General features: G+C 41.2%; 1 long non-coding RNA gene across 1 annotated transcript; it reads left to right on the top strand.

Moving 5' to 3' along the window:
• Window positions 1-20,732: 20,732 nt before the first annotated feature.
• LOC149870534 (uncharacterized) lies at window positions 20,733-26,523 on the top strand. The gene is made up of 3 exons (XR_016440457.1): window positions 20,733-20,933; window positions 21,507-21,892; window positions 22,718-26,523. It is a non-coding gene; the product is annotated as an uncharacterized LOC149870534 (long non-coding RNA).
• The last annotated feature ends 315 nt before the right edge of the window (window positions 26,524-26,838 follow it).

The following is a 26,838-nucleotide window of genomic DNA, read 5'->3' as shown; positions in this document are numbered from 1 at the left end:
GCTCCAATACACCCACTCCATCTTCCAGTATTGGCCAGGCAATCCCCAGAATGAGCTCCCTCCATTCCCTTTACCCCTTCCCATTCTGAAATCAGGGCTGGGAGCCCTGCTCCTGGTGTGCAGACAGATGTTAATGAAGGTGTTCCACTTTGGAGCACCTTCACCTGAACCCATGTAATGAGGGTTCAGATTGTTGTGGGACCAGGCCCTTTTAAAGCACTCTGCAGCCATGCGTTTGTGTTTGGTCACAGCTATAGAGTACTTCCAGGGGGCAGATTGAGCAAAAACTGTCACTTTTCTCTGTGCCTTAATTAACCCTTATTTATAGTGCTTTATTTGCATAGCAAGGTCTTATGCTAACTTATTCACAAGGACTGGGACAGAGGCTAGTCTGTACACAAACACGGTGATGTACCCAATGTATAATAAAACAAATTTTTCTGGATATTTTTTTCATCTTTAATTTTGTGCCTGATGTCCCAAATTATTAATTCACATGAAGATTAGCAACATAAGGGGCTAAGGTAGATTTAGATATTTAACAGAAAATGTGTGAAATACCACACTTACAAGCACTGCCCTGGCACTTATCCACTTACAACCTACAATTTTCCTTAATCATATATGAGTAAAATCAGGACCTTAAATTAGCCATGCCACCTAGCCATGTATATGGATTTTGTTTATGTACAGGAATCTTAGCAGTGAGCCATAATCTCATGAACCCCCCTGCCACAAACCTTCCTCTATTTAGCCACAAGCTGCAACTAATTTTCATACGACATCTGCTGTAATCAAAACCATATGGATGGATAAAAATTAAGGAAAGAGGATTTACAGTCTATATTCTTCTTGTCTGACACTAGGGGTCTGTAACGTGTGTGTACATATGTGCATGTGTGCCTCTGAGTGAGCTGTATAACCTGTGGTCCAGACGGCCATTCTTTCAAATGCATTTTTTTCAGTGAGTGAGTAATGGTCATCACCAAGAAGTTTGTGAAGAGATAAATGATGCCCAACTGAACTCTGACAGAGATACAGGCTACTGTGCACAACTAACCATTAGATACTAAGGAGTCCTGCTCACCCTTTTTTAATTATCCAGTAATAAGTGGTTTAAAAAGGTTCCACAACTTGGACCAAATTTCCCTCACTATGGGCAATTAGGAAAGAAAAATAAACCAAAGCAGGAGTCCTTTGGCTGCAAAGGAGCGCTGTGCTCAGCACAACCCCCTCAGTCCCTTGTCGTACAAAACTAGAGGGAGTTGCTAACAGCACTGACAGTTTGGGGAAGTGATTTATGAGGATTTTGTTTTGTGAAAAGCTGGTATCTAGACAAACTGTGCCCCTCTGCTGTTTCCTTATACCTCTGCTGAATATAAAACCTCTGGACTATTCTATAAAAAGATTGTTATGCTGAGGAGCTGCTCTTAAAAACACCATTAGAAAGCAATGCAACTTGATGTTCATTAGCTTAATATTTGTCCTGAGGATTTCAATATATGGACAGAAAAACAAGAGCTTTCAAGGTACTGTATGTACAATTGCAGCTGGTGCAAAAGAATACAAAAACATTCATATCCTTAGAAACAAAATGAGAATTCTCTACTGCTAACCACTTCTTGTAAACTTATATTTAATGCATTTCTTACAGGTGTATTACTGAGGAGTCAAGTGTAACTATGGATCTGCATGTGATCACCGGGGATCCTGGTTTTCTCTGATTAAAAAAAAATCCCCAATTTTCAGATTAAAAAGAATAACCCAAAATCCACATTTTCCCATGATTAAAATAAAACACCACTAATAGATAGATAGTTGGATAGATAGATATAATGGTATTTAATTTTAATCACCAAAAAATGTGGATTTGGGGTTACTTTTTTTAATCCAAAAATTGGGGATCTTTTTTGTCAGAGAAAATGAGGATCCCTGGTGATCACAAAGAATATTTCTATTATTAAATCTTATCCAATCTTACGGTATGGCTATATGGTGCAAGGCAGCACTGGGATTAAATTCTCCATGCTCACTCTGTGTGTAATAGAAGCAAAGGAGCTGCATCAGAACGGCATAGTGTGCATACCACTAAGTTTTGGGTGCCTGTACACGAGCCAGGAGGCTGGTCCAGTGCACTGTAATTTCTCAATTAATTGAGTTTGCTGGAGCATGGTAATTACTACACTCCAGCCAGCCTCCACGTCTTGTGTATTAGCATCCTTGCCACCATCTGACAAGTTTTAGATAAAGCATGGGGATACACCAGATGCTCCAGGGGCTTTAATTAGAGCTGCTCTAATTAAAGCCCACCCCCCCAATCCCCAACCACCGCTCCCCGGAGCAGGTGTAAAAACACCCTTTGTATCTTATAGCTCAAAACTATACTGCTTCCAGTTCAAGAAATAATGTGCCATATCTCAGGATGTTGCTATCATGAGCTGTAGACATAGGGCCAGATCATAATCAGTCTCTAAGGTGCTGGAGTGCTCAGAATTTGAATATTTTGTCCCAGGAGGGTGATCCAAATGAACACATTTAGGCACCAAGGATTTCTATGCAGTGAAAGCAGGACCATGTTGCCCTCCACAGCTGATCCAGAGTGAAGGAACCACAGGTAAACAACAGGCAACTGTGACTGACCTTGAAACTTGGGCTTCTGACTGAGGGCTGCAAGGAAAGTAGGTGCTTCTGTTGCATCCAGTGCCAGATTGCCAGACAAATAGATCCAAGGAGGTGATACTTCCCTTCTATGCAGCATTGATCAGACCGCAGTTGGAGTACTGTGTCCAGTTTTGGGTGCCGTACTTTAAGAAGGAAGTGGATAACGTCAAGAGGGTCCTGAGAAGGGCCACTCGTATGGTTAAGGGTTTACAGGCCAAGCGTTATGAGGAGAAACTAAGGGACCTGGATCTATTTAGCCTCCACAAGAGAAGGCTGAGAGGTGATCTTGTGGCTGCCTACAAATTCATCAGGGAGACGCAGCAAGGTATTGGAGATGCTCTGTTCACCAGGGCGCCTCTTGGGGTAACAAGAAACAATGGTCACAAACTGACAGAAGGCAGACTTAGGCTGGACATCAGGAAAACCTTCTTCATGGTAAGGGTGGCCAAAATTTGAAATGGACTTCCAAGGGAGGTGGTGCTCCCTAGCTTGGGGGACTTTAAGAGAAGGCTGGATAGGCATCTGGCTGGGGTCACCTGAACCCAGCACTCTTTCCTGCCTAGGCAGGGGGTCAGACTCGATGATCTGTAGAGGTCCCTTGCAACCCTAGCATCTATGAATCTACGAATCTATGTCCTTCCTTGCCCAGCATACTAGATTCAGTAAAAAGGAATAGAGAAGCCTTCATGCAGCAATGTCTGTACATAGGGCACTCTCCTGGGAAATGGGAGAGGTGAGTTTGAATCCCCACAGGATAAGGATGGCCTGGAACCCAAGCCCCTGACTTTCCAGGTAAGTGCTTTTAACATAAAAACTGGACACCTCCAGCTGAGATTTTTTTATTGAGCTGCAGGTGCGTTCTATCTCCAGCTGTGGTGTTGTTTTTACTGAGCTGCAGGTATGACCTCAGCTTTAAACAGGTGCTCTGACCTGTCCGAGAAAATCTTAAAGAGTGCTGGCAACACAAGAGTTAGGTCCCCAGACATGCGCAGACAGCTCACAGTTATGGAAAATTCCACAGCGTGCCCAGCGTGTGCCCCCTGGGTGACCTGTACGGATGTCAATCATCCATGACCTATTTTCCAACCCTGCGCGTGCCTAGTTACAAGACAGAGGCCGAACTCGCACATGCTCAGTCACACAAAACCATGATGTCACCATCCAGAAGATTCTAGCGGTCAAGCACCCTGATTGGCTGGGGGTAGCTTTAAAAGGTTCCTGACCCCCACCTTTGGTGTGGGCGGTGTGGGTTGTGTGAGCGTTAGGAGTGTTATTGGTGTGTGTGTCGAAGAGGGAGAGAGAGAGAGAGAGCTGCTCGATCTGAAGGCAGAGGCTGCCTAGGCAGGGACTGCTAGTAGGAGAGAGATTGGGACCTAGTTCCCCAGCTCCCTTTCCAAAGTTGCACAGTGACTTACCTGGGTAATTACTTTAATTGATCTCCTGGTTACGGACTTGTTTGGCTTTGTCTCCGGTTCCGATTTTGATTTCGTCTCTGCGATTTTGACTACGACTCAGCTAATACCTACCCTGGCTTTGAACTGACTTCAGTTTCCTTTATTGACTACGGCTTGGCCTACTCCACTGACCTGACGTCTCAGCTTACATCATCCTCTGGCTTCGACTTCGGCTTATCTCCTCGACCATTCTTCATCATCCATCACCATTGGACTGGCGTCACGCGTTACCTCAAGTTACAGTTTTGTTATCGTTTGTTTGTTTCCCGCTTATGAGCTGTTGACCAGCCCTGGGACTAACAACGGGCAGCCGTACCTATCACTAGACTGGTTCCAGTGGTAGAAAGCAAGGGCTCGTTGTGAACCTCGTGGGCCAACAGACCCCTCTGTTGTCAGTAATCGTTCATACTGTAACCGAAGATCCTCGTACCTACGCTCCACAAAAGCGTAAGTGAAATAAACCCACCTTGTTTGTACCCACTACGTCTCTACATCTCTAAACTGCACGCCAGAAATCCCACCTGTTCGTCCCGATGGCCACCCCGGCTCACCGTGACCTTGGGGCCCTGTTCCCCAACATGACCTTGTCTAAGGAACTCAGGTGGAGTTCAAATGCTTTCCAGCACCAAATCTGATTGCAACAGAGCTTATGTGAAAGTCAAGTACCTAGGTGACTGATTTGGGTTTCTTCTGGATATGTGCTAGCGTCCAAGAATAGGTACCTAGTGATCTTCTCAGGCTAAACTTAGATGTCTAATGAACCTCAGTGTCTCAGAAGCTTAGCTGCCACTGGGTGGGGATGACTAGAATTGCCCTTTGTGACCTAGGTACCTAAATTCCGCCTAAGCCCTGTTTAGGTACCTACAGGGCATGTCTACATGTGTATAATGCATAGTAGACTATTTTACTGCACATTAAAGTTTCGCATAAAAACAGTGACATTAGGCTAATGCACAGTAAAATAGTCTACTGCCCATTAAGCATCACTAAAAAAGCATGCAAATGTGCTACTGCATATTAGCGCAGCCTAACCCACATTAATTTAGTTCCTCACATTGGAGGTACTAAAAGGTGCATGAATGTATGTGCAGACATGCCCACAGCATCCATTTGGATCTGGCCCCTACCTGTACTGACAACTTTCAGTATTTCTATAAGTGGTTCTGAAATTTTCTAACACCAACAGTGTCTGAAAATCATACAGATTTGAAATTTATTAAAAATATGCACAAACTAAAATACTTCTTAATTGGCATAAAATATTTCTGGTAATGTCTCTCCAAAACAAAACGAAGGAAAACAAAAACAACTAAACCACCAGAATACACGTTGATATAGTGTGTGAAATAACTAGGTAATTCAATCATTCTAAAACTTGCTTTGATTGCAGGCATACCACGGTTATACTGTATTCTGACATCACACCAGCTAAATGAACTGTAGCAGCGTAAGAGAATATGTTAGAGCTATAATCATGATAGTTTTCAATAAATACTTTTATGTCATGTAACACTACAGTGTTATTGTGAGATCACATGATGCTATATCTTAAAGAACTTATTTGCCTTATTTAAACAACTAATTTTTTGAATGCCCCATATATAAAGCTTTACATATTTTGCAAAATATTTTAATCAAATGCTTTTTTTTAATAAAACACCTATATATAAATCTGTGTTTAACAGAAAGAATTTGATTCTGCTTCAGGACCAAAGATAAGGTAGTGATAAGAAGGACATGTTCTCTCTGTGAAGGAATTCTGTTTGTATTGTGCAATATTAACTGCAGAGGCTGTTACAAGATCACCAAATGCACTACCCCAGGATCACAAGACTGGCCATCATCTAGATGAAAAACAGAAAAAAGAGCTTTAGAAAGCCTTTAAGCATAAAGGCTTATTCATAAAAAAAGATACGTGTTCTTAATCTGCAGATAACTCAGATTTCAGGCTCTCACCTAATTGTGCATTCTGTTTAACCTAATACATGACTCAGGCTTTGCAACCTGTGCAAGGATGTTGGTAGTCACTTGCAAATTGTTTTTATTAGGTTAAATAGATTGCACCTACGTGACCATGTTTGTTGTTTTTTATTTTTGCTATCAACAGTAGCTCTCAAAGAACTTCTTGGGATAGATTTTCCACCATGCTTAGGCCTCTACTTGACCAGATGATGAAGAGGTTTCCCAAGGGACTCCCTTGTTCTGCCTCAGCTGGGCCTGGCTTAAAACAGACTGAAGAACTGATCTAATTTATGCCACTGGCATATGGTCTTTGAATGATCTTATACATGCTTTATGAGGCAAAGCAGAGGTCTGCTTCCCCTGTGCTCATCCCTGCTTTTGGGCAGGCCACTACATTTCTGTTCCCTCCTAATTTATGGGTGGGAAACAGAGCTGGCAGAGGCAGCCTCATCAGGTGCCATCTACTATCGGGCCATACTGCCCAGCCCTGGGCCTCTGCTGTCTCAGAGGTTGTGAACTTTTCCAGAGCTGCACCACCATGTGGATGGGTTTTGTCTGTGTCCCTCTGGCAATGGAAACCAAAACTAAACCTCTGTGTTTATTATGAAAGAAAAAAACCATAGGAAACTCTCACAAGTGACGTTGCGATGAGTCTCCAGTGCTGTATCAGATCGCTCTTAATTTGTGAGACTCTGGTGTTATTATTGGATCTTTCCACTGATGAGAAACTGGATAAAACTGGAAGGGAATGAGGCCACCCTTGCATTTACAGTATCTGTATTATTTCAGAAAGAAATATATGTAGGAGCAACCTTTTAAAAGCCCAGCAGATTTAAAAGAAGATAATGAGGAACTTTAAGAGACATTCCTATCAAGTCTCTTGAGCATTTAGAACAAATGATTTAATTCACCCTTTACAGTAATGAAAGAGCATTGTGTTAATGTACAAAGGGGGAGGGACATCCATCCTTGGGGACCTATTTTAAGAAGGCATAATTAATTATTTTCCTACCTTAAGATCAGATATGGAAACATCTGTTGCTGAATAGAAAGAATTGGACTTAGTGACACAGGTCTTTGCAGTCCAGTATTCCTATGAAACCAGATAGATACTTTTGGCCGTATTCACAATTTAGGACATTGTGCTGTTAGAGTGTATTGCAGTTTGTGATGTTTGTACCTGTCCCTTTCAGAAATCCATTGTGTAAAACTGGCTGATTAGCAGAGCTGAGTTAAACCAGGGCTCCAGATTTCACTTTACTGCCAAAAATCTGGGAGGTTTTTTTTTCTAATTCTCATATGCCATCACATCAGCAAAACCTAATCTCTCTCTTGCTCTCCTTGGAACAAGAAGAAGGGTATTTGATTTGCTTGGTGCTATATATTAAATATTGAATGGCACTCTAAAGATGGGTTTCTTCTAGTATTATAATTGAGGGGGGAGAGAGAGAACAAGAGAGAACAAGAGAGAAAGAGAGGGGAAAAGTTAAATATCCAAAGTATTACATTCAGAAAAAAGAAAAAGAAAAAAGCCTTTCCTTGCAAAAAGAGGCAAAGTAATTGTAAATGGCAAGGAAGAAAACATGTTTCCAATGCCCACTCTGCCCTCTGACTCACTGTGTGGTCTTGAGAAAGTCCTTTGACACTGTGGTCTTGGGAAAGTCTCCATCTGACATCTTCAGCCTCCTAATGGGGATAACAGCAATCACCTACTTCAGATGGATGTAATGCATATCAATTCACGTTTGCCTAGCACTTTGAAGGGGGTTTCTATGTTTATCACTCATAAGCATAAGCATATCTGAATAAATACTCTGTAATGAATAATTTGAGAAATGTTCACCCTTTTTCTGTTCCTACACGTTGCAAGTAATGTACAGCTTTCTCTAACTGACTTTTTAGTTTCAAGTGATCTACCAAATAATTTTTGCTAAGCAGTCTTCCACTAACACTTTGTTGCAAGCAGCTTATTGTAAAATTTTGATATTAGACATTCTGCTGTTTTGACCGGATACCTGGGTTATGTGGTATGTTTCCGCTTTCTGATTACATGAGTGTAACTCTTGAACCAAGTTCCTGGTGAAAATATTAGCAAATTCTAAACATATTTGAAAATTCAACATTTACTTTTTCAGGGTAAAATTCAATACATGCACTTAGGACCAGCAATTGCCAAAATACCATTTAAGCCCCATTTTGAGAATATCTGTGGAATGCTTGTGTTTTCTCTCTGCACAGGGGAGAATTTAGTTTTTGAGACTAAGAGTCATTCACAAGAGTATTTAAAGAAAGCAAAACCAGGAAGGTTTCAAACAGTAAGTAAATGAATTTGTTTTAAATATCCAAATGAATAATCATGCAGTATTCCCAAGCTCTCTTACTTAGTCCCTCCTCTGTGCAAAGATCCTTTTTTCATTGCAATGGGATAAAATGAAAAGTAGAAGACTTAAACTAAATTTTGGTTTGTTTTGTGTTTTCTTCAATAGATATCTAAAGGTAGAATCATATATTCTTACTTAGTCACTTAAATAATGGCTTGACTTAGAACCACTGAGACCTCAACAGTTCCCACTGTAGTTAACAGGAATGGAGAGATACTTAACAATTTTCCAAATAGAGCAACTCATTTAGCTGCTTAATATGGTTTGGGAGCCTAATTTTAGGGAGCTATTTTTGAAAAACCTAAATCTGCTTTTGAAAATCAGTTAAATTACTTTCAGCAGCAATACACTCCTGCAAATGTAATCTTTCCTTATTGGTTTGAACTTTCAGAGTCTTAGCCCATAGTATAACTGTGCATTAGGATTCTCTATAGAATTTAAATCAATGTGTGATCATGCAGGCTCTGGCTAATAGCACAGATTCAAACATCATGCATTTGTCAGACGTTACAACATGTGTTGCTTTAGACAAGTTGCACATTGTTGCTTGACAGTACAATGCAGGAAACACGAAGAAAACTGAGACCTAACTGCCACTCTTAAACAAAGAGCACATTCAACAAGAAAACCTCCCCACCAGACCACTTACACTAGGATATGTTTCCTATAGACAACAAGGGCTTCAAATCATATCATATGTTAGCCATTTACATATCACATTAACTAGTGAAGACAGCAGAAAGCTAATGTTACTTCCTTAAGGGCTAAGAATCTCTCTGCAGCTCCTAGCCACCTTTTCATTCACTTCACTTCTCCAGTCTGCTGTTTGCTCTACTAACAGCTGAGCCATTGGAATGGTTTCTAGACTAAGCACTGTCAGTGTTTTTTTTCCTCTTGATTTCTCTTATAATGCAAACATATTACAAAGCAAGGTGCTAATTTAATTAAAATCTAGCCAAACAACAGAGGTATAAAATGATTGTTTTAGATTCATGGGATCATGCAGCACTGAAGACCATGGCACTACCCAGCTGAAAACAGGGCGACAGCAGTACAAGATTCCCCACAGGAACTTCTCAGTGCATTTTCTGAGCGGGTTGTTTAGGATTCATACTCATTGTTTCTTGAGTCCCGGCTGAGACTGCCAAGAAGGAGACCAGTGAGTACCAAGGACATTATTTTCTTTCTGAAAGTAACCATTTCTTAATTGATAGTGGTCAGCTTTAAGTGTAGTGACAACAGTAGACTATCAGGGATTAATTTGGTATAATAAGGCTAACATTGCTAAGGTAAGTAGGGAGAGATAAAATAAAGATCCAGTGGTATAATGTCTGGTAATACCATATTTTCTTGCATACAACATGTTCCAGAATAAAATACACAGAGAAAGGCAGAATGAAAAATAAGAAATCTTTCCTTGTAGTGAATAACTGAGTAACAGCAGTTAGGAAGCTAATCCTGCTCATTGTTTTGCTCCCTATGAGTGGTATGCAAATTTTACTTTCACTTTTGCCCAGTAATAAGAAGAGGAACTCAATTTTCTTGTTGATTGAGTATTATGTTTGTTTATTCCTTGAGGAACAACTTATACAATGGGACAAAATGTATTTATTTAAATAGTTAAACATTTACATTCCCAAATCCTCCAGAATCCACATGCCATTGTGCTGTCAAATTGTTCAGTATTACAACTAAAGAAAACTGTGTTAATATGGAGTTTCTTATTAAGAACATAGGAACATACGAGTTTCTGGGTGATTGAGTTCAGTCCCCTGCAGTTGCCAAGCAACCATTTACCCAAGAATTCCCCTAAAATCACCCCCTTAAACCCTCACATATAACTACAGGGCAAAAAACTAAACACAGCAAGGATGTCCTATAATATACCAAATGCAGGGCAAATGAGGGAGCAATTGGTTAATATATTTACAGAAAATCCTAAGAAAAGGACAATGCCTCTGCAATAAATATGTGATTGTACGTTTGTCCTTCCATGCAGGCATATTGTTTGAAAAGGTGGGCACATCTACATGTGCACTTTACTGCACAAGTAGCTTAACTTACTGTGCAGTAGTGTCACCATCTATATACACCATGCTCAGCAATTAGTGCACATTAGGTTAATATGCCTGCTGTGGTCCGGCACATTGCTTGGTGGGCAGGCTCAGTCAGGCAGTCAGGGCAGGGGTCTGAGTAGCAGTGGTGGGCAGCTGACAACATGCCATGTGGCTCTAGGAGCTGCTGAGCTACCTGGCTTGTCAGCAAGCAGGAGACTGCCCCCCTGCTGGTGTGGCTGACCAGGTGCAATATGTGTCTAACCTCCCAAGGGCCCTAACCTCCAAAGGGCCCTGCCTGCCTGCCTGAGCACAGTCCATTCAGATCCCAGGTCTAACCCCCTGAGGGCCTTGTCTGCTGCTGTCATGTCAGGCACCTCACCTGCTGACACACAGTGCCAGGGTCCCAACTGGATCCATTAAGAGACCATGGTCCTCATCACCATCTGGGGGGATTTCATAGATTTCATAGACATTAGGGCTGGAAGGGACCTTGTAAGATCATTGGGTCCAGCATCTTGCTCCAGAAGTGGACCCAGAAGTGGCAGGGCCAGAGCACCAGGTGCTCATGGATGGTGACCATGGTGGTGTCCATGTAGGTGTCATCAGCATCCCTGCCGGGGTCCAGGAGGTGGCTCAAGGTTTGGTAGCAGATGGCCTCAGGGCAGCGAGGCAGGCTGGGCAATAGGCCTTGGTGCAAGGTTGTGTGGCAGGATGGGGCAGATTAAGTTGAGGCCCACCAGGGCCAGGCAGGGCAGGTGTGGAGCATGGATATTGCAGTGGTGAGCAGAAGCCCACAGCACTGCTCATTGCTGCTAGGGGGAGGGTGATGAGTGTCCAATGTCCATGGCACACTGGGCACAGACTTTCAGGACAGTATCCTGGAGGGTTATGCCAGCCGGCTGCAAACTACTTGGGGCCAGAGAAGTATGTAGATGGGGAACAAGGTGCAGGGCAGCCTTTTAAAGACCAGCATTGGAACCTGGGCAGCTGCAGCTAGAGCCTGGATCTCCCCTTCGCTGCTGCAGGAACAGAGCAGGAGCAGCCCTAGCCTAACATGCTCCCATCAGGCTCAGTTTGCTCTCTGTCTGGGCAGACATGTAAATGCTGTGCCTGGGAGTAGTTTACTGCACATGACTTTACTGCGCAGTAAATTCATGTACATTAATTTCACATTTAGATGTACCCAGCATGTCTGAAAAAGGAAGTCACTTCTATAAAAACCTGATTCAGGATTTTTTTTTCTGTGAATGTGTTACAAATAACCTTAATGCAATTTTTGAGTTGGATACTGTGTAGTTGATTGCTATACTTTTAGAAAATTTAAATCAAGTCCTGGAATTATTAAATATGCAAATACTCCTATTGGAACTACATGCTAAGTTCTTCAGGGTCCTAAATTTTTGCAGGCCTAAATGTATGGAATTATGCTTATTTCCACATCACAAAACAGGTTATCATGAGACAGACCAACTGTATTAGAACCCCATGTTGCAGGTGAGGAATGAAAAGCTTTGGCATAGCTTTTTAAGGAAGTTTATATAAGCTATTCATGATTTGAGGCCATTGTTATTAGCCTCTAATTTTATTAAGCAATTTATAAAAATAAGAAAAAGCACTCCTTGTAAAACTTGAATACTAGAACTTTGTTTTTTCGGCAATAATCTGTTTTCCTTGTTGAGATTTTAAGGTACTTCAGTCTTTTGCCTCAAAGTTTTTTTTACTTAGTGAATGGATTAACACCATGTAAAACAACAAGACACAGCTATTATCTCATATATTATAGTCACATCAGAAAAATATTTTAATGCAATAGAAACTTGCCCTTTTTGTCTATACATATTCTGATGATAGACATCTGTTCTGATGTACTAGAACAAAAATTACGACATATTCCTAGTCAAAGATTTTCTTTTTTACTTATGTTAAAGGAGAGAGAAAAGAACAGTACCATTCTGGTAGATTGTCTTCTTTATGAACATCTGAATTTCTTTATGTGCTATGTCTATATACTACTACTGTGTTCAGTAGGCTGGCTTTTCTCTGGCCAAATCTTGGAAGACATTGGGTGTGTCTACACATTGTCCTATAGTGACGTTGTTACTGTGCCATGCTTTAGTACTTCCTTTTGGAAGCACTGTGCTCACAGGTCACGGTTCGTTTTAGCCACTACTTCACCATAGCAGCATGCTAACATGGGGGACCATGTGGCTACGGCAAAATAGCTGCCAGTCACATGTAGATTCGTGTTACCGCTGCATTGCCTATGGCAAGGTAGGGTGACATCTAGTCTTTCCCATTGTGTAGGTTTCTCAGACCTTGCTTAGACAAAATTCCTATTCCCAGTTCCCCATTTCCTATACCCACATTACCAATGCTAATCAAACCACAGATAAACAATAACAGTAATTCCAAACCTCCTTTTCTCACATTTGTTTCCATTTTATATACCTCTTGTAAGGACTATAGGATAAAGTACCAAAGTATCATGAGATGAGTGTACCAATTAGCAATTACTGGAAGAGGAGCTTTTCTCATAGCATTTCCAGACTAAATGTAAAAAGGAAAAACTAGAAATTTCATAAGATGTTCTTGCTGTTTTACAATGCAATCTTGGAGTACCATCCAAGCAGTTGAGATATAATAATTTGGGTTTTCTATTGGTTTGTGATGCCAAACTAAGCCTTTTCCCTTTCAAAATCCTTGGGGATCTTTGTAGCCTAGTAGCCTAGTTTAGATACTATAGGAACATTCAGACACTATGGTGAATATTGCATTCCAAACCGCTGTGGCAGATGCTAGTAACAGAGGCACTAAGGAGACTAACATCAGGGTATGATATAAAGTATATAGAGACCATTAGTCTAATGTTCTTTCTGACTCTAGGTAATGTTGTGATCTTTTCTATACCCAGTGTAAATCCAGGGTGACTCAATGCAACTGAGATGAGAATCTGGTCACTGTCCTCAAGATACATATTTGTTTCTAGTTTTGTACCTAGTGCTTATGAAGATGAGGAATAATAGGCTCTAAAATAAAGTTATAACACTGCACAGAAGTCTAATTCCATCAAAGGTTTTTTGGGTTTTTTTTTTGGTAGACACTGCCAAGGAATTTATAAGTTCCTGTAAAATGATCTTTTTATTAATTTTTGAAAAATCTACCAAATGGCTGCATATCAGCAGTATGATGTACCCAAAATATAGGTCTGATTTCATATACAGTATAAAGAATAATAACTATTTTAAGAATAAAATTGAGACTTAAGCAAAATCCTGTTATACAATACTCCCTTGTCAAGAAAGGAAAATATTGCATAACCATGGCCTATCCATTTACTTTTTCCATTTCTAGTCTCTGTATTATAAACATAGTTCATCTGTTGTGGAGAGAACAAAGCACCAGAGAAAGGAACAAGAAGAATTTGATAGATACCCTTCCAGCTGTGTGTGTTTTTGCCCATTCATCTCAGATTGTTTCATTTTGTTCTACATTAGGGTTTGTCAAAATTTATAAATAATTTCTCTTTTTGGTTGCATTCTCTTACATCCTATTATAATTACACATGATGCTCAATAGGATAACACATATCTGTCCCACCACTTTTCAACATACTTGGACTAGACTTTCATTTGGTATAAACTAGCACAGCCTCATTAACTTCAGTGGAGTTGTACTGATTTACACCAGGTAAAGGTTTAGCCTGCTCATGGGCATTAATAATTTTTGCTGTCCCAAACTTTTTAGATTCCTTATGGTTTGATTTTCTCCAGCAGATGGAAAGCGGATTCCTCTTCCTCTAAAAATAGAGGGTCATGTTGACCTTTTCTTCCTGGCCTCATTATCTACATAATTAATTTTATGTTATTCTTCTTCAAATAATTTCCTAATAGGTTAAAGGTATCTTCACTTGGCTTTGGACAGTAGGATAAAGAGTGTGTGTCTTGCGGGGGAATCACAGGTCAGATGAAGCCTGTGCTTCTTTCTGCCCCAGAATGTGAGGCAGTCTGTTGTTTAGTAACTCTGAAATTTAATAGATTTATAGGTGTTAAGGCCACAAGGGAGCATTTTTACGTCTAGGAGCATTAAATTAGGCTTTGTACCAGGTGTTAATTCCAAGACTAGGACCTGGTTACTCCTTAACCAATAACAAATTTATGAAGCCTTTAGCAGTTACAATTCTAATACTGTAGTTAGTTAAAAGCAATACAATAAGCTCACCACCTTAACATTTAACAAATGCAATGTCACTGGTTGATCAGGCTGTGAGGTCCTGTCTGGGGTTCCTGACTCCATTGTCTGAGTTCTGAATCTTGGATTGGTGACCAGATCTTTCAGAAGTAGGTTCCAAAGGTTATGCGCTCTTACCTCTTTTTATATAACATATAGCTTGCATTTCTTAATACATAGGTTTAGTTTAAGCCTTCCTCCTAATACATATTAATAATCTTGCTTCTGTTTGCCAAATATGGTAACCCTTAACTGGAATTTTCTATTCTCGGGTCATCTTTTTATTTTTAGGTGGGGGTAGGGTTTGCTTTGACTGTTCCTCTGTTTCCCAGGCTATATTTATACAATTTAAGGTGCTAACTTCCCAATTAATTTTAAGTCAGTGACAGTATTTTTCCATCTTGCCTCTTTCACTGGGTGCAAGTCTCAACCACAATTCAAGCTAAGCATGCAGCTTAAGCTAAGCACGAAGGTCAAAACCCAGGTCTGAAGGCCTCTGGGTCCCAACAGCATCTAGTCTAGTGGTCTCCAACCTTTTCAGGTAGGAGATCACCTTTGGCATTTAAAAGCAACTCAAGATCTATTGTGTGCTGCCAACCCTTCCCAGCAGGTAAGTCTGTGGGGGAGGGAAGTGGCGGGGAGGTGGGAGATCAAGGCAGAGGAGAAAAAAAATATTTGGGGGCATGCCACCCCAGCAGGTAAATCCCATCCAGCCAGGGCCCCACTCAACTTACCTCTGCTCTTCCCTCTGCGACACTCTTCCTCAGCACAGGGGCCTCGATCTAGCTCCCACCCCTTCCCTCCGCCACAGACTGACCTGCTGAGCCGGGACATGCACATGCATGGATTCAAGCACTCAGAGCCCCACCCTAGCCTTGAATCAACTCCAAGAGGCTCCAAGATCTACTGGTGGATCAAGATCCACTGATTAGTGACCACTGATCTAGTCTGTTTTGCTAAATACTGCAGGCCATGGAGTCTAAATGGAATGTACATTAGGTGGTTTAAGTCAGTCAAAGTCTTGCAAAATTAACTTTACATTTTACTTTTATATTGCACAGTGGTTTTCTCCTCAGGAAAATATACCAAGGACTTAAGTCTCAACAATACAACCAGCACTGTGGCTGGGCAATTTGAAACAACTTATTTATTCAGACCATTTAGTTGTAAGTAGACTGCCCATAAGCGATGAATTCTATTTTTGTTTTGTCCAAAAAGTCAGCTTATCACTGCTCATTGCAAATATTCCTCCAAGCATTTGATAGTCATAAACTAGTACTCAAGCCATGGGTGTGGTATCATATGCTTTTGTTTTTATTTGATGTCTTCAGCATTATACACTGCTTTTGCATAAAACAGTTTTGGTCACAGGATCAAAAGTATTATTTCTATAACCAGTTTGAAAAACAAAACTTCACTCTCATGAGTGTTCATGACAAATGAATAGAAGGTGGCACCAATGGTTGAAAGGCAGTTCTTTATTTAAATTGCTAAAATGTTTGAAAACAATTACAATGTTCTCAATAGTCACTCTCCAAGAACAAAAGTATTTTCCCCAAAGTACCATATTCTTCTGTATAATAGATGGAGCAGTATGGAGTATATACCTCAGGAATTTACTGAAACAAGTACTCATTTTCATCTGCTTCACCACTGAGTTGGCACATTCAGTATATCCATGATATTTAAAATGCCAACAGTCATGATGGATTAACAGCATGGTTGCTGGCTGGTATGCAGCCATGTAGGAGATCAGGCCAGAACTGTGACTCTTTTTCTTTCAGAAGTGTTTGTGCAACTCTTAGTTGGACAAGCTGGATTCTCACTGTGCAAGGTAGGAGAGAAAGGCTGTAAGTAGATATTGCATTCTTCCCATGAGAAAGCATTTAATCTTGTGACCCTACAGACATACAAGTCTACTTTCCTGCTTCAAGTCCTGTCAAGGTTTGCAGGATAAAATGTGCCATTGCTTTTAATCATGACATTATGATATGCATTTAAAAGGTTTTCCAGACAAGTTGGCCAGGATGTGTGTTCTCTCCAGTCACCTACTGTTGGAAGACCAGCAACGCAGCTCGGAGAGACAACATGTACCTGGCTGTGCTGCTACTGGGACCATAAGGTCTGTATCAAATGCAATGCCTATTTACAACAAAAAAGGGTGAGTACAGCTGTGCAGGCACATGTGGTTTGTTGTGCCACACACCTCTTTGTGGAGCCACAAACCTCACACGTTGCTTGTTAAACCATGTACGGAGCTGCTAATTTGCAGTACAGGGGCAAAATTTGCTACCAGGATTTCCTGGAAAAAAAAACAGGGCAAGGCACATGAAAATAGTGTGCACAAGGACAAAGGTGGAGATCAGGGAGCAAGCAGCCCAGAGTTGCTTGCTTCCCTGTCTCTGTGTGCTGCAGAGCTCCTGTGCTGAGACACACTGCACCCCAGTCACTACACTGAGGCACACTGAACTGAGACACGCTGCACCCAGGAGCAGCTGGCTGGGGCACGTGGGCCTCTGCACAGGGGCTCCCTATCTCTGTGTGCCTCAGAGCAGGGGCTCCACAGCTCTGCAACAGAGGCCCCATGCTGAGGCATGTAGAAACAGGGGAGTACCGGCCCAGGGCTGCTTGGTCCGTAGTCTCAAGGCACACTGCACCCCAGTTACTTGCAGAGCAGCTGGCTGGTGCATAGTGTGTCTCAGTGTGGGGGTTGCCTGCTGACTAGCTTGTACTCCAGCCAGTCTCCCTCCCCACAGCACTTGGAGCCCAGCTCAGATCCAGAAGGAGCTGGGCAGAGTTTGCAACAAAAGGCATGTGCAGGGGCATACACTGCAGCACACAGAGTAGTGGCACAAATTTATGCCACTACTATTTGTAGCACTGTAAGTACATGCCCCTGCTCATCTGAGTGCAGCTAAAGGGATTATTATCAATTGTGAGAAGGTGAGCATTGTGTATGCACAAGCAGTTCAGTTCTAAAGAGAAGCATTCTAGTTTACGGAAAGGTGCCTTGAAAAGTAAGGTAGCTTGGAAGTAATGTTGATAAGGAAGAGACCTAGGCCAAAGTCTCAAGACAGGACTCTCATTCTGAACTGGATGCATTGGATTGATCATCCTTTCACTTCGGGGAAGAGAAAGTATAAAGACAGTAGCAATCATAAACTCCATCATAGGTCATTCATCACAGAGAAACAATTGCTGTTGAACCGAGGCTCTCAACTAGAACTGGACCAGTACTGCACCAGTACTGCAAGTGTTCCTTCCCATTTTTTAAATGATTTTGCTTTGACTCTTTATTCACTTTCCATATTTATTGTATTGGACAAGTTTAGTGGTAGGAAGGTTTGTGCAACTTGAAAATTGCAAGTAAACACTGGGGAATAGAAGGGAGAAATATTTTTCTCCTAGGGATACATGGCTGATCAAAAACAAAATGAGGTTTGGATATCGGATACTCTCAACAAGTTGCCCATGAGCAATCTATAGACCAAGAATTATTGTTGTTATTATCCATGAACCAAAAATTAGTTAGGGATAGATTGTGACTGGTCATTATGTGGTATCAGCAAACTTTTTAAATCCTGCATAATCTGAGACTGCAATTATTCCCTCTAAGCAGGATTGCTGAAGGACTACCTCTACTCCTACTCCTTCAGCACTCTGTATAAGCTCAAAGGGCATGTGGAAGGCAGTCCACTCTATCAGCTGCACCTTTGATTGAAAATCAGTGTAGTGAAGGAAGCAATCTGTCCCTTCTTCAGGCGAGTAGGAGATAAACTTCTCTTGCACACCAAATTTCACTTCTGGGGTAGAATTTGTCTGTGAATTGCAGAGAAAAGCAGGGAACTTTGATGAATTATTCTGAATAGCAAATATATTTGGAAACAGTTCCAACTGCTTGTGGACATAATGAGAGAAAGAGGAAAAATTAGCTGAATAAAGTGCTCTTCATAAATAATCTTCCCAGATCTGTTCATAACCTTCTCTAACAAATAATGTATTGCTGTGACCAAGGTAACCTCATAAAGTTATGTGTGTGTCTGTGTGTGGGAGGAGAAGATCCCACACCAGGATCCTAAATGGCATCCCAGAAAGAGGGAATAGGTGACAGCACCAGGACCCCACTCTGAAGACTGCCTGAAGACTAGGCCTGCTTTTAATGTTCTGTCTTTCAAGACAATCTGATAGGAAAAATATCCTTAGATCACACACAGATCCTGTCTTATGCATACCAAGGAAAACACACATAATCAAATTAAGACCGTTTATTTTTATATCAGTACAATTTATAGTGATATAAAGTTGACAGTTTCTAGGCACAGATTTACCCTCCATATTTTTCCTGGATGTAATACATTGTTTTCTCAGCCAGAAAACAGTACGAGAGACACTCTTGGGTACTTAGCAGTGCTCCAGGCCATCTTCCTTGGTAATTACTAGTGGTGGTATCTGATCTTAAATTGTGTATCTATCTAATTAGAATCAGCAAGGATTCCTTCTTTAACCTTCTTTCCTTCTTTAACTTCTTTAATAAACGTATCCGGACTGCAGAACTAACTTCAGATTCCTAACTTTGTGCCAGTTGTAGTGCGTTTCGAATATGATAAAACAATTCTCTTATTTTTATGTTGGAAGGGACCTCAGGGCTAAATACAGGCAGTCAAAAAGCCTGAGGCTGAATTGATTCAGTCTTTGCAGATTAGACTAAACTGCACAGATTAAATTGAAACAGAAGTGAACATACATTTACCTTTGATTCTGGAAATGCGGCCACATGTGGCTCAGGCTAGCAGCCAAGGGGTGCTAGACATGGCTCTCTGGCTATGTGTTTACTTCCTCTTCCTCCTGCCCGCCGAGGTCTCTGGGATTTGCAGTCCAGAATTACAGCACCAGGGTTCTGCAGGGTTGTTCATCACTTCTTCTTTCTGCTTCCAGGTGCCCCCTGGATTTGTAGTCCACACTCACAGCCAGCAGTAAATTTGAGCAGGAGAAGGGGTGTTTAACCTCCCCTCCCTGGCCCTAGACCCAAGCTCAGGTTTTCTGGCAGGGGGCAGTCCCCTCCCCACTGAAGACTGGGCAGCATCCCCAGATGGGCTTGCCCTCCTCTCCCCACCCCCACCCCCCCCATCAGCCAGTCCTCACTGCTTCTGGGAGCAGAGGGGTGGGGCCACAGCCCAGCCCAGCCCAGGACTACAAAGCATCCTGGGATGTTGGAGCACTGTTATTTAATTTGAACCAGGAAGGGGTCTAAGACAGAAATTTCATAAACTGGTTTGACCAAAATCAGTTAAGTCTGATACTACATTCAACCAGGTTTATCTTAAAGCGGTTTCAGCCATTTTGAAACTGGTTTATGTGCACTGAGCTTCTGTTCTGTTACTGGTTTAAACCAGTTTTTGATCACTTTAACCAATTTATGTATAACTTCTCTCCCTAGCCCAGGAGGTCTTCTAGTCCAAACCCCTGCTCAAAGCAGGGCCATCCCCACCTAGATCATCCCACCCATTTAAGTCAACTATAAATTGAACATTATATTTTGACAGTGTGCTTCTTGTAGCCTGAGTGTTTTTGCCATTGTTGACTAAAGCCTTTCCTACAAAGCCACTTCTATTTGGGTACGAACAATCATGTGCCTGCAGTCCCTTTCATACATGATTTTGGTGCACAAGTTGAATGTACCAACACATGCAGAGGCACATGGATACTGTTCTTTGTACATGACAGTCATTAGCCTGCAAAAAATTACCATTCCCTTATAGTAAACCACCAAGATTTCCCTAGTCTCTATCCTTAATGTAAGATATCTTCCTATATTCATAGAGATATTATTAATTTTCCTTTTCATCAGTGATATACAGCCTCCGGCCCTTGGGGATCTTGATTGCAGCTTTTGAGGGAGTTTTTGCTATGAAGAAAATTTATAATTATATCCAATTATGAACAGATGATGTGAGTTCATGGTAGTTTATTTTTTCAGGAGGGGAGGGGAAGTGAAGAACAAAGCAGCCTCTGAACAACTACTCCTTTAAAAAGAGAAGAAGGAAGAGCAGAGGACTGGAGCTATGTTGCCTTTGTAAGATGAGGAGGTAAAGGCAACAGCCAAGCAGCACAGCAGCAAATAAAACAAGAGACAGAGATTTGCAGGAAAGCAGATAACAAAGGGCAGCAGTCAGCAGGATTTCAACAAAGAGGTAATGATCAGTATCCATCACATTTAAAGGAGGGGTGCCTCTACTTGAGGTGATTTTAGGATGGCTGTGAAGCCCCAGTAATTGTCTTTACTTGCTTTGGGATAGCCCACTGGTAGTGAGGCAAAGATGTGAATTTCTGGCACTTATAGAAAGGAGTTCCTGGGTCTACAGTGGAGAAAGACTGAAATCCCTTTGTCCAAAGGATCTATAAACAATGCATATGTCTGAAGTATCATCAGGGTCAGCAGCTAAGAATTAATTTAAAACAGTTGCAAGGCCTGGATGTTCACCAGGAAGTGGAATAAGAAGTTGTTCCTGCCTTAGTAGTGTACAAAAACCGCGCATGACATAGGTGGGTGTGCTCAGTCGCCTCTTCATATAAAGCAGCACCTACACAGAGAAGAGCAGCTTCCTAAGCACACGGTCTATCAGCTTGAACTCCTACCTCTGAGAGCTCGCACAAATCCTAGAATCCTAAAGTAGAAACCACTCAACAAATCCATTATGTAAGACACTGAGAACCTGCCAAATGAATTTCAAGACACTCATACTTTTCATCCCGTCTCTAATTAGATTTTGAACCAGCACCTTAAGCCAAACAGTGTCCAAGAAATCTGGAAAACTTGCTTTCCAACTCATTTCCTTGAAGGACCTGAGGTCATACTGGAAAAATGAGTTGTCAGTGTTGCACTGCATTGAAGCCTGCTTGGATTTAATGATGAATCTGTGATGAAGTGGAATGAAACATGTTTTGTTTCAGTGCACAAAAGTGTAGACACAGAAGGTCTGATAGCAGTAAAGTGTTCATGTGAAAAGCTGACTACAGAAGGACTCTACCGTAACTGAAAAAATCGTTTCCACACTGGCAGTACTATTAAGCCACTGTGCCTTGGAGAAGTTCAGAGGGAAATTCTACTTCAGGAAGACAAAGTATCTTGTGGATCACCCCTGAATACAGGGTGAGTATAGCCTTTGTTCCACCTGCCAGTGGATGCATGAAGTAAGAAAACAGACCTCTCACCTTCTTCCTGGCCCTCCCTACCTCATTACGATGCTTTGTGTCCCGGTAGCCCCTGTGATGACTATGCACTGCAACTTTATTGCAAGAAAACTGCAACTTTAATTTCAATGAAAAAGAAACAATAAAGCCCCAGCTAATCACTGCAGCCACTGGCAATAAAACTGGCTGTAAACAAAATTAGAATTATTGCTGGTGTCACTTAAAATAATCATCCGGTATTTTATAAACTCGAGATGTTATAAATGAGATTAACAGCAGTAAATGTGTACATGCATATGAAACTTTATAGCAATAATTCCCATACAGTAAAAAGAAAGTATGACGTTGGTTGATCTTTTACTTAGGACCAGATTGCTATGACCTTACCCACCCTGAGGTACTGCCTTACTCTATGAGAGGAATGACTTCATGGTATAGGTATATTCAGAAAAAGGATCTCAATTTGGCCTTAAATTGAATCTAAATATATTGGCACCCAAATATATCTATATCTATCTATATCTAGATATATATATCTATATATTTAGATTTATTTTTTATATATCTAGATATGGATAGATAGATATATCTAAATGTATATTCAATCCTCTATAATAATTAGCTTTGTTTGTGTCTTTGTCATTCTGTCATGCTCAAAAACCATATTTGTGCTCATTTTTTGTACTTTTAGTGATTTATTTCAATTAATTATGGTGTACTTTCAGTATCTGAGCAAAAATTGTCTCTTAACACCCTAACTTTAACTCATAACATCCTTATGAAGGTGAAGCAGAGAACGGACAACAATTGAATGCAGAAAGAATGGCAAGAGTAAGACAAAACAAAACAGATGAGCAAAGAGGACATCATAGAAGAGGTGCAATGGAATGGCAAAAGGTTCGCAGAGGCAATAGGAGACAGGCCGAAAAAGTAGACAATGATAGATTCACTGAAGGCGAGATTGAGGAACATAGTTGTAGCTTGATAAACGTGGTGTGCCAATTTTGTAACTCTTTAAACTTCCAATCTGAAAGACCGTCAGATGGCCAATTCCAGAGTTGTTGTCATAAAGGTAAAGTGATTTTGCCTCCAAGAGGACCATATCCAGAGTATTTGTGCTATTTGATGATGAATCAGAACAATGAGCCTTACCACAACTTTAAAATACACCTTGAATTGTACAATAGTGCATTGCCTGTTGAGCACAAATCATTGTGACAAGATGTTGATTCATGGACTGTGAGGAGGATTGAATCCAAATGCATTGTGCATGGAAAATCATCAATGGCTGAAGAGCTATCCAAAAGACTTTAAAGAGGAGACACTTGAATATGTTGAGGGATACCCATTGTATAAAAGACCAGGCAGAACAACTCAAGTTGGTAATGACACAGTGGATAACAGAAATGTGGTACCCTATAACAAGTAGCCTATTTTGCCCATCATCTTTGAAGAGCTTTTACCCTAGTGTGTATATATATATTTATGGACACTGTCTCATTCCTCACAGAAAACTGCACTTGCCTGCCTACTGTGACAGAGAAGGAATTGACCAGATTTTGATTTAAATAAATCAGTGTTAACGGTGTAAGGAGTGGCAGAAATGAGTCTCCTCTGCCATGGGTCCAATTGACATAGGAATATTGGCTTTAGGAAAGGAAATGATAGCTAGTGCTATTTCTAAGATAAACAACTATCTCATGCAGTAAAACTTGTATGGATCCAGTAAATTGCTGCTGCCTTAATTTCAAGGCTCACATATTTGCTTCACTAGGGAGACTGTGTTGTCCTCCCTTAATGACACCAAATTCTCTCTGGTAAGAATATATTGAATGCTTCTTTAATTACTCATACATAATTAAGAAACTAGTAGAAATAGCAATCAGGTATGCAGTTCCCATGGAGTGCTTGCTTAAGTACATGGACTGACCTTGTTCTTTTATTGAAAGACGAAAATGCCCATTAAATGACTCGGTTCAGGCTGAGAAGCCTGGAGAGTAGAAATAGAACAGGGAAAACAATTCTTTACCTCACAACAACTGACTGATACGTGGTGATGCATTTTGTTTTTAGCTCATTGAACCGCTGATGGTCACTAAATAAGTTAAAAAGAAACACCCAAAAAACAAAACTCCAGTATTCTCAAATCTATGGGCACATCTACACATGCATATCAATGCAATGCAATAAATTCCAGTGCTTATCACATTGGTATTTATTGCTCTTGGGTGCACATATACACATGCACCCAGGATCACCACACATTGAGCTGGATTGGAGCCGCCCTGGCTGGCAGAGGGCCTGGGGGGTCAGCCTGCCAGCCCAAGGCTCCCTGTCTGGTACAACATGCTGTAGAGCGGCTGGCTAGGGCAGCTGGGTAGCTCAATTTTCTGTTTACATATATTGACGAATATACTTAAATAGTATATATGTATTTATTTATTAGATGTATGTGCTGCCATTCCCAACAAAATCTCAGAGAGCAAACTAACTTATAAAGCAAGGGAACAAAGGAAAAAAACCAGAACAACTTATATAAGTAAGGTATCAAAATAAAATGCAACCCCCACCCAAAGAATATCCTAGCCTAGTTTTGCTTGCTAAGTGTCAGCCCAGTCTTACGGCACTTCCAGAAGATATCCAGGTTTCAAGGGAGAGAGAGTCCAATGACTCAGAAATGACCTCCTATGCAATTTTGTCCAGCAAACTTGGCACATTGGTGGTTCTTACTCCATCAATCAGAACCAGCACCTTGAAATGAACTCAAAAATTTGTTGGAAGCCAGAGGAGACTCTGAAGGCCTGGAGTCTTGTGTTCCTAGCAACCCAACCCTGTCAGCTGCAGTTTCCATGCATCTGTCAAGGGCAGACCCAAGTACAGCACATTGCAGTAATCTAGTCTTGAGGTGACAAAGGCATGGGTGATGACTGAATCTGAAAGAATGGTCACAGCCTTCTCACCAGATGGAGTTCATGAGAGGCACTCCTAGCCACCACAACAACCTACAGTAGAGGATTGTAGTATTGCAGTAACTATAATTGCTTTGATTGCTTATATTGTAAGTTTTCTTTTTATATATTGATATATATAACCATTAAGATAAAGTTAATCTTGTTATGATTTACATTTTATAATAATGTGATCAGTCATTATTAGTGTTCTGGAATTAACTACCTAATTTAAATTTCTTATCGCTTAGCATAAATATATTGGACATATTGGTCTCATGATTTTAAACAAAGTTGGCCTCTTGGTCTCATGACTTTAGAACTTTAATTTAGTATAAGGAAAATGTTTGTGTAAGGGTTTGTGGTATGTCTGGTGTATGTGGAAAGAGGTAACGAAAAAGTGAGTGATGTATGTATGTCACAATGTGAAGGAAGACAGTCCCCTTGCAGCAGGTGAAAATAGCCTTCTGTGGTTTAACAGTTAAAGGCTGCAGCGATGTCAAGTCAGCAGTTAAGGATTACCAAATACTAGATCATGCTTCATCCCGATGGCTGAAGACTGCAAGCAACAACCCCCCTGAAGATTGCAGACCACGAAGCCAGAAGATCATGTCCTACCAATCCCAGCCTGCCAACAGGACAAAGAGGATGACCTTTGTGTTTGACTCAGCGGAATCCATAGGCTTGTATGGACACCTATCGCTATAAAGAATGAACACAAAGACAAGGCTTTGGGTCTTTTCCACCTGCAAGAAGAAGTTTTGGGCGCATCCAGCAAGACCTGACTCCATCTCTCATGATCGATCTGGCCGGCCACCAGACTGACCTGAGCAGCTTTAGAACTTGGTAACACCATAACCTTTGCAGGACTGTCTAGCTATCTGTGTGTGTGTGTGCTTGTGTCTTCTGTAGGAATGATTAAATGAGTATTCATGGTAATGAGTGAAGCAGACAACCTTACTGTTCTTTATTCTTTTCATGTTGCATGTTTTATGTTTAATGTTCCAATAAATGTGGCGTTGTGCCTTATCCCCTGATAAGATTCCTGCTTGTTTTTAATTCACACTGTACGCCCTGTGTGCACAACAGGATCCAAGACTACCCCAATACTGCAAACCTGAGACAAGAGGAGGCTGAACCCTACCAACCATAGGTGTTCAAATGGTCTGCCCATCACCTCTTCAGCTTCAGTTGGTTTCCCTACTTCAGCCAGGCACTGGGAAAGGACCAAGACTGAGAGGCCTGACTCAGATGAGAAAGACAGATTAGCATACAGATGGCACCTCACTCCAAATTGCTATATGTTTTTGCCCACTGGCCTCATATATCTACTCAACAGGAGCAACAATAATCTGGAGCCCTGGGGAACTGTGCAAAAAGTCCTGAGGGGACAATGAGCACTCACCCATCACCACCCTTTAGGACTTCCCTGATGAAAAAGAGTGGAACCCATTTAATGCATTTGCATACCCATACCCACCAGGTCATGTAAATCCTTCATCATCACCTCATGGTCAACTGTATCAAAGGCCACTGAAAAACTGAGTAAGAGCAGCAGGAAATCTCTAAGTGAAGCTCATCAACCAAGGCAATAAATGTTGTTTCCTTGCTATACCCAGGATGAAAACCAGGCCCACAAACATCCAGGACTCTGATTGCATCCTGATGTGCCTAGACCTGTTGGGAAACCACCCTTTTAATGACCTTCCCCAAAAAGAGAAGGCTGGAGACGAGGCAATAAATGGCTAGGGAGTCATATATATGACTCCTCAACCTCTGGAAAAATACAAAGATTACTGTGGTTATAACTGTTTGTTCTTTGCAGAATATTAATGCATGTCATTTGTTTGAAAATACTTGCCTGTCCCCCAAAGTCATTCTACAATATGTGTTACTGTAAGCTGAATGAAGAGCTGTTTTCAATGCAAGGGTTTATACTTTTTTGGATTAAATTACC

Source organism: Crocodylus siamensis, chromosome 2, assembly GCF_052110815.1.
Source record: "Crocodylus siamensis isolate JL-2025a chromosome 2, ASM5211081v1, whole genome shotgun sequence".
Lineage (NCBI taxonomy): Eukaryota > Metazoa > Chordata > Crocodylia > Crocodylidae > Crocodylus > Crocodylus siamensis.
The sequence above is the reverse complement of the archived record's forward strand: the minus strand, read 5'-3'. Positions and strand labels throughout refer to the sequence as shown.